The sequence below is a fragment of the Anopheles cruzii genome, chromosome 3 (assembly GCF_943734635.1).
Source record: "Anopheles cruzii chromosome 3, idAnoCruzAS_RS32_06, whole genome shotgun sequence".
NCBI lineage: Eukaryota > Metazoa > Arthropoda > Insecta > Diptera > Culicidae > Anopheles > Anopheles cruzii.
Window position 1 is genome coordinate 74,133,914 of NC_069145.1, and position 9,722 is coordinate 74,143,635.

Consider the following 9,722-nt stretch of genomic DNA (forward strand, 5'->3'; position numbering starts at 1 on the left):
GAGGATTACTTTTGCGCCGTTGCTTCTTGGTCCCTTGGTCGCGGCGGAGGGCTCGGAAAGTGGACGCCTCGACGGCTAATGTGGTCATTATCTGGACGTGCGTGACAGTGAGCAGTGTAGGAATGGGACACACCAGTTATCCGTCTGTTTTCAATTGATTGGCTAGTTTTTCATGACCATCGGAGCACGGGATGCAGTGAAACTATCAAAATATTGCCATCGTTAGGTGAGAGATGGAAAAGGAATCATTTCTGACTTCAACAATCGTCACAAGTGTGTTAATTAATATGTTTTAAAGTTGTCCGCGAGGATTTATCCTACTCGAACCTGAAGCGAATTCCGATTTTTGTTATTAATTACAAAGCCCATAAGAATAAACTTCAATCAAACGCAAAATAATACCTCCGGAGTACCAAGAATCAGCCGACGGTAAACGGTGGATAAATTTCGCGTCAACAACAGGATGCGGTGGACTCGGAGGGTTGCGTTATTAATTACTACCGCCCCGAATTGCATCGCCAACATAGCGGCGTTTAATTAACTCCACGTACGGGGCACAAACAATGGCCCCATTGGCCCCTGTTAAGGTTGCGTCTACAAAGCCCTAAATGAACAACATGTTCAAAAAAACATAATACAAAACTCTCTTCAATGGCAGCCTTCTCATATTTGTCTGCTAATTAATCACCATTCAGTGGTGTGCGGAACCCGCGGATTTATCTGGATTTTCGTTCCGTGTCGCAGCGTTCGGGGTACACAAAGCACTAATTTCGTCCCTCACTACAAGGTGCGTGGGGATTAATCTATCCATCACCCACCCATCGGAGATATAAATTTAATGTTGTTTTGGACCCACACCGTGGAGTAATTAGCTTCAGCATGAGTGCACCTGGAGTGATGCAATACATCCTGATACCGAACCGGGCCCCAAACATCTAAATGGAAGTTCCGTTTCGGTGAGTTGCTGCTGCGATGTTCGGGGGTTCATCTCGCAAAACCCAACTAAGCCGTCGCTATGGTGCTCGGTGGCTTGTCAGTGGCTTGTGGGAACAACCGCACGCCTTGATGGTAAACTGTGGCGGGCGCCCTAATTCGGAGTTGATGGTGCATTCGGCGGTTAATTTTGTGTGCGGTTTCTCTTAGTTGCTAATGGTGCACGCCCGTTGCCTATTTGAAGTCATGTGTCAACTCAATTAGAGCATTAAATTGCGCCGCTCTATGGTGCAACGGTGCGCTATTAATATCTGCGTGCTATATTATGCCGCGAACAAATTGTAGCAGTTACTTCAAATATTTTTACAATTTTACCGACACCTTTTTCCGTGCCGAGTACTATGTTGACCATCGAAAATGAAAGTAATGTCGAAAGGAATCTTTCGTTTCAACGCGCTCCTCAATTGTGGCCATTGTGAAATGCCGATCTTGAAAAGAGCGTGCCCATGTCGTGAAAATGGGTTACCGGTGTACTTGTAGCTGTGGTGGCCCATCGAAGGCCCATCAGATGCCATCATCACCCTTCTGTAGCTTCCGCTGAAGCACACATCCGCCCCATCGTCAACCGCCAACATCTCAGGCCAGCCGGCAAAGTCACGCTCCGGTTCCAATCTGTCCCTCTTACCGGGTCCGTTCGATCGGTTTGTGACGGACAAATTAATAATTTATCGACCTTTCGACGAACGGTCGGCGAACCATTTAACACGTTTGAACCGTCCCTAGAAGCATCGGCATTAAGGACCCCGCACACGACATGCTGCCACATCAACAGCCCACGAATATCGTCACACCTTAAAGATTGCAGAAAGTGCAACAGCGCCAGACAGTGCCGACCCCCCCCAAAACGGTGTCTAACGCTACGATGGCAATTGGAAGATGATGTTTGGTCGTGACTGGGACTGGAAAATCGTGCCGAAACTCTTCACCGTGCGCACCGCTGACGGCACCGACGCCGTTATTAATGCTAAATTGAAAATTGGCGATCGATAATCTCTTTCACGGTGCCGCCCACCCGAGTTCCGGGCCGCGGCCAAGCCTGCAAACTGTTTGAACAACACTTTTGCGACCGGCAACAATCGAAAAGCGATCTACAAATGCGTTAAAACGGCAGTTGAGATTGGCCGATTGGGGAATTGGCACGAAACGGCGCTCAATGAGTACGAAGTGAAGAGAGGCGGAACGAATCTCTAAACCGAGTCGGAGTCGAAAGATAATTCCATTTAGTGCTAATTATTATTTTAATAAAATAAAAACGCAGAGTTTTTGTACCAAACAAATAAAAGTATATGAAAAGGTTAAGTTCAATTCTTGAGAAAAACTTTACAGTCAATCAGTCGACCACTTTCGCTGTCAATATCTTTTCGCAACCATAAGCGAATGGACAGTGATGACGAAAAATCGGCAACATTGTCCACCGTCGTCGTCGCCGTCGACTAATCCAAACTCTGCACTCTTGCCACACCGCCACCAAACCCTGGAAGCAGCATCATCTCATCGCCGACGACAATACACACGCCATTTCGGTTGTCAACGCGTCACCAGTGTTGGCAGAAAAGCTAATGTGAACTCCAAAAGCCGGTGTCCCACGAACCTAGGCTCGGTTTCCCGAGCTGGCCCCACCGACATTGTAGCTTTCAAAGTTTGTCTGCTCGAAGCCTTCAACCGCCGGTAACGAAAAAGGGGTACCGACACGTGTTCAGCTTTCAGTTCTTTCACTTGCAGCGAACGGGTTGACAGGTTGGACCACGATCGGCGCCGGCAAGGGCTCGGTACGGGCTTGCGAGAGCAAATTTGCCTAGCTAACCACCGGGTCCTTATCTGTTGACCAAGCTGTCTTTTCGGGCTGCCCAACTTTGACCGGCCGTAACCGTTTCCCGATGTCGTCACGCCGTGGTACCACACGGTGGTGATTAGACCTTCAACGATTAGGCTCCCAAATCCGTCCCAAACAAGCATTGACGCGACCGCGTTGCCTTGAGGGTTCATAATTTCTTTCCCATTCGCCCGTTGCCCGGGGTTGCTCCCGTTTGAACGCCCTGCCCTTTGGCCTGACGGTCACTGGGTATTTGGGTGCGATTTGAATGGACCAGCCCCACCTCTCCCGTTTGAAAGGGCTTTTCGAGAAGGGCCACCCCAAGTGCTCCGTGCCAGGCGACTTGAAAGGTCACCGGCACGATCATGTTGACGTGTGGAGAGGCCCGGCGAACCACCACCGAACCACCTTTGTTAGTGAGCCACACCACGGCATGAAAGGCACAAAAAAACACCATCCACCGACAGTACGCCCTAAGGGTGGCCTCCTTTCGGCCCACCGTGCGCCGTGTCGTCCTACCGCCCGGCAGGGATGTGACCATTATGAGGGAACGGAAAACAAAGTCGACGCCATCGACCGACTGAACCGAACTGGTGGCCACCAAACTGTGTGAAGGCAGGTCAGGTGGCCATCGTCGATTCGATTCCCACCGACCCGAACCTCGGGGTGGCTCGGTGTTTTTTGAGCTTTCCGATGCGATAGCCTCGTTCGCGGCGCGACGCGGCGGTGCATTGTGACTAAATTAGACCGGCAGCCGTTGGCGCATTAAAATTGTACCGCTCCGAAACTGCACAGCAGAGCGGACTGACTGCTAAGCCTGATGGCTAAGCTTCTGCTAAGGTTCCCCCCAAAAAAGGGTGCCCGCGAGACAGACGATCAGATCGGGCGCTGTCGCTTCGGAGCCATCGGAGCAATAAATTCTTCATGCCATGATCGGATGCTGCCGACGAACAAACCCCCGGCTTGCCTGCCGTTTGACCGGTGCCGGCGGCCACCGATCTGCTTTTATTGCCTTTTATGCTGCGCGTGGCCGTAGGGCTCTAGGCCTCGCGCTGCCCACTTTACAGTCGCGAGTTTACAGCGTGTGCTTTTTTTGTCTCTCTTACCTCTCGGTTCCTCCGGGGGTGTGTCGGCATTGTAAAATTGAACAAATAATTACAGCAATAAAATTGATTGCTATCGAATGTTGCGACAAAAACGGACATACATTTAACATATTTTTATGGCACGATATTGATTAGATTTCGGGCAACTTTCCAAGCCTTAGATAACTAATACTGAAACAATTCTGTTTTTAGAATATTTTTGAACTACTCGAAAGGGAACTAAATTTGGTTTAAAGGCATTCCACCATCGAGTTCACAATTCGCAACTGTGCCAACAGATAATCCAAAATTGGTGTAAAGGTGCTCTACGTGCTTCATCAATCGAGGGGTCCTTCGGGTATTAACATCGGGCTGGGCAGAACTTATTTTTATTAATTATACCCTACAGAGCCCAGCCCTGCGCGGCAGGCCGAATTTGGCACTGGTAGTAATTTGTCGCACCGGTTTCGGTAACGGCACTACACGGCGGCCATCAACGACCCGGCCCGGCGACAATGGCGCGGCCACCCGGCCTACTGTAGCGAAACGCAGCGAATTGACCTATTGCTGGTTGGTGGATTGGTTGTTAGTTAGTTTTTTATTGTCATTTTCTTGTACCTCCTCGCTCGCGATTCTAAATAGTTTGTGAAGTGAAACCGTCCCACGGACCCGTGTGACCTTTGCCAGCGGGCGATAGTGGGTTCGCGAATGTGTGTTGTCGCGGAGCTATTTGAAGCGTTACACGGTTTAGCGTCAACCAAAGGTCGCCAACGCCTGGCGCGTGATAGAAAACGGTGGCAATCGATTTGATTCGATCTAGCCGGAAAGCGTCCAAAATATTTCATGTCGTTTTTTTTGCTTCCTTCTGGCACGCGCGGAATGGTTTATTACACGGGTTTTTTTTGCTATCTAATTCCGATCATTTTTTAATTGCTTCTTCTCCGCCGCCGGCCAACAGTTCCCGTACACAGCAGCCGAGGTTGCTAATGCTTAACCTTAACGACTCAAGTTCGATGGAAATCAACATTGAATCCGCTCATTAGCATAATCCTTTCCACGAACCGAGCTGTCCCCCGTCCACCGAGAGAGTTGTTATCCTTACTTCCTTCGACTGTTGATGGACGGGAAACAGAATACGTAATGCTAATTTGTGAATCGCGAATTGGCATTGAATGGGGTTGCTGAAACGACCAACGATGTGTGACCGAAGAAAGGTTAGCGCTCCGAGCGCTTGTAACACTTGATGTTTATAGCACTGTCGACACGACCATTACTGGCACGACCTTGGCATCGAAGCCGACGGTGAAACATTGTACCGAAAGCCCAGGGGGGGGCACATTCTTTACGCCATCGGGTGCTTCCCAAGAATTTCGGTAGCATCTGACCCTGCGTGCCCAGGCCGTGACATAATCACTCGCGAACTGCACGGTGCGACAATTTTGCGATGGCGTGTCGGCCATCGCAAGGCGCGCGATGATTTACTGGCCCGCGCGTTGAGACGCCCCGAAGCCTTTTCTCACGCCAGCCTGTCTGCCTCGAGCGGTGTTGATGACGATCGAGTGATGGTAATCGCCACCCAGAGCGCGCAGAACGAGCCGCTTGACGCCGCCGTGCGCGGTCGGGAAGGTGATAAATTTGCCGTTACTCTAAAGCTCGCTCGCGTTTACTGCTTCTGCCCGTTCATTTAACGGTCCATTATTCGGTAGCTGCAGCGAGAGTACCCGAGGCTTTCATAACACAGAGCCAGCCCCCGTCCGTCCGTCCCGGGTCCGTCCGTCCCGGGTCCGTCCGTCCGTGCACTAGTCAGCACCTGGCCGTTTGGGGTGGAGAGCTTCCAACTTTATGCGCAAAACGTGCCCGAAGGATAAATTAGTCCGATCGTTTAGAACAACGGAGACGGAGCCCGAAAAGGACACAGCGATCGAAATCGCGTGCGGCCGCTTGTTGGCGCAATTCTGATTCTAATGCCTTGGCCCCTAATGGACAGTGGCAGGGACGGCACGAAGCTGATAGAAGGCTGACCTTTCAATAAAATAAAAACGATCCGCCAAGCAAACATGCTGCTGAGTGAGTTTTGTAACACCCGCAATCACGGTACCAAAGATCATCGATCATCAACCCAACCCCCGCCCGGGGCGTGTCGGATCTGTGCCACCAACCTTCCGCCCACCCACGGGCGGTAAAACCATAAAAGTCAATAATCATAATTATCATTTGTCTTCCAGCGGGCTCGATCGGGAGCTAACGCTCGAACGATGAAAGTTGCGCAGATGAAAAAAAAACAACAGAAGCGATCAATTTTTTGTCAATAGTACCATCGAAAAGGCTACGAAAGGCCGGTCTACATTGTACCCCACGATCGAAACAATAAGAAGAAAAAGAATGTAGCGCGACCGATCGACGCGCTCTCGACGAGCTCCACTCGAATACGAAAGACTGCAACGAAAGCGACGAACCCGGTGCGCAATCCGATCGCACGGGACCCGGCTTCGGCCCGACCCGGCCACGCGTGTGCCAGTGATCGGGTGCGTCAAAAGTGCACCGCTCTGCAAAACTCGGCTGGCAGCCCGTCCTCTCTCAGCATTCAAACGAGGTCTGACAAACCCCGCGCCGTACCGAACCGAACGGAGCAAATAAAACAAAAGTCCAACCCGGGCACCACCGTCACCGGTGTCCTCGTCGACTGCGTCCCCACTGCGCGCGCGCGCCTGATGACGAATCCTGCACCACCGCGCGCGATCGCGCAAGGAAGGGGCGAACCAGCGCGAGCGGCACACACGGAGTGCTGTTAACTATTATAAAGTGAACTTGTTTCGGTCAGATGTTTTCAGTGCAAATTTGTACGTCTCGCTAGCGTTTAGTAGCGCGTGGACTCGCGTGTAGCGTGGCGGATCGATGCTCAAGAGCGTAACGGGAGCCAGCAGCAGTAGCCGGTGCCGAGACGAAACCGTGTGATCGTTCGGGGTTTTTGGAGGACCGCACAAATTTTGACCGAGGCCGTCAGTCACGCGAGTGCAACAAAGAACAATTTTTGTGAATTGAAAAGTGTCCCAAAGGACGAACCAGTGAGAACGTTGTGCTCCGTGGCGACCGGTGATTGATGATCCAGTGATCGATCGCACTGATTGATTGAAGTTCACAAATCAATGCAAAGTTCACCCATGATCGAGTGTAACCGAATGACTGTTGCTCGACTCGCAAGTTCTAAGCCCGGACTAGAGTTCTAGTGCCCTCTTCGTCAAGTGCGCCCAGTTCTGCCGGCCGCACCAGCACCTCCCGACGACAGGCTCACCTTTTCTTCGCGCTGCTGTTAGCTACTGCGGTACTTGTCCCTACACTCCCAGGCAGTTTCCAGGCTGAGCACAGCATAATGATGGTAACGTAAACGTTCGTAAACAGCCCGCGGAAGCCCGTGTTCACGTCAGGCGAACAAGGTGCGATCCCCGTCACCCGACCGGTGACAGATCGTGGCCCATCGCGCAAACAGCATAATGGGGACCAAATAAAGCTATCTCCTGCCATCGATCGCGGGCTGATCGGCGGCCCATAAATCATTCGTTCGGAGCGGATGCACCTGTAGCGTTGCGGGTTTTTTTGTGGTCATGCCTGTTGAAGCCACCCCATTTTTGGATCGGCCTCGGTCACTGCAGAGAGAGAGATGCGCGCATTCGCCCGTAACCGTGCTACGTCCGGTGATCCTCTCGTTCGTGTTATTTTTCTGCCTCTTCATTTTCGTCCCATTGGCCATCGTGACCCAGTCGGGGCAAGTCGTGAGTGTTATTAATCAGATATGTTGACCGCTCGCAAGGCTCGCACGTGATCACTGTGTTGCACTTGGCGGATCGCCCAAGCAGAAGTCGATCCGTAAATGGAATGTCATTGTAGTGGCGGGCTGCAGTTCTTGGTTGCAATTTAAATCGGCGTCAAGTCCTCCAGGTCCAAGGCACGAACTTTGTAGCGAGCGTTCGTTGCACGGCTGGGCCGGGTGTTATGCTGGCTGCGTGTGCGGATGGCTTTGGACGTAATCTTTGGCTCTGTCCGGTGGCCGTTTCGAAAGGTTGAACTCCCAACACCGCAATAGAAAGGCTACGCGGCTACCCCAAGATGAGAGATGGTAATGGAGATTGTGGCCAATGGGGTCAAATCTGTTTTTAACTAGCCAGCCGAGTGTCGAGTGTCAATAACGACCCGCGCGGCCTGCGACCAACCGACCGGCGTATCTGATCGAGATGATGTTAGACGATAAATATGTTGTACACTTTATTCTACCACGTGTAAAAACGAGGTTCCAATCGGAAGAAGGGACCACGTGTTTGAAGCGTGGGCCAAATGAGACACGAAATTTGTTGCCACCGTGCCACTCACACTTCGATGCAGGCTTGCAGATAATGCCGGCAGCGTGCACGTCAATTAATCACTAATAGCCGTAGTGGCAGCGATTAATTATGCGACGCCTGAGATGAAACAAAACGAAATGTGTTTCGTAACCTTCTCTCTTTGGATCCCGCCGGTGCCGGTTCCTGCTTCTGGCGACAAAGTATGGCATCCGTTCGACTAAACATCCACCCAATTAAGAGTGACAGGCGCACCCGGGGGCAACGGAAGTATCTCTGGTGCCTCAAGTGCCAAGCAATCCGAACACCTTCTCTCCACCCGAAGGTTGTCCGATGGCGCTAGTTTGTCAATAAGCGGTGGCCGGATCGATGCTCGAGGCCTTCCCTTGAATGCTTCCGCCCCTCGAAGCAGTCATATCTCACCTCAAAAACCACACTCGTTCGATCACACCTTCATCACCCGAGAGAGTCATATGTTTGGTGTTGCTGGTTGCTGCGGTTTGAAATAATTCATCACACCGCCAACCGCGGCCAGTAATTTCAACAACGGATGCAACTAGCGAGAGAGAGAAGCCTCTGAGGAGCACTTGTAGTCGCGTCCCTGGGGCTCGCGAAACGGACGCACGGACTGCTTCAATCGGACAGTGAACGAGGCGCGAACCAGTGAGCTTCGTTCCGCCGACGGATGTTTGCAATTTAATTGCCCACTTTTCTGGGGGTCGACTTTCTAGGCCCGAAAAATGGCAAACTTTCAGTGTCACGCAGCAGATGAAACCGAAAGTACACCGACCAAAGAATAGTGTAAAGCACCTAGCCAGCCAGCACCACGTAGTGACGCTTCGGTCCACTTCACGCCTTGTTGGGTGGCGCATTTTTTTATCGACCTTAACTCAATTTTAGTTTCAAACAGCTGCGAGCACGCTGTAATCCGTTTACCGGGCCCGTTTCGTGGCAGCTATTGGATGATTTAATTTGGCGCTCCACCGATGCTCCGGATGCTCCCGGCCGAGCAATCGATTGGCGCGAAAAAGGATGAATAATGGCACGGTCCGTTATTTTCTCACCGAATCGAGATCCGTTTGTTTGATATCGATCGGTTTGATCGGAGCCCCGTTGCGCTGCGATAAGGAGGCGCTCATTCGAAGCGTATAATGCCCGCCGGGATGGCGAGCATCGTTTATGTTTATCGCTTCGCTAGCTAAATAACGGCTGTGCCGCGGCTAGCTCGGGACGGGAACCGACGAGGGATTGGCGAAGGCCCTTGGGATCGAATTACATTGTATCATTACATCGGACCTGGGGTAATATTTCAGCAACTCAGGTTCGGCCGCCAGGAGTTTGCAACCGAGGTGGCCTCAAAGTGTGGGGCAAATCTGGCGCGACTAACCACGGCCGCCAGCATAATTGACCGCCATCAAGCGGCATGACGGTATTTGCTGATCCTGCCGCCGCGATTGGCACCGCACGGGCACTTTATTAGTTTGTTTTGATGGGAGT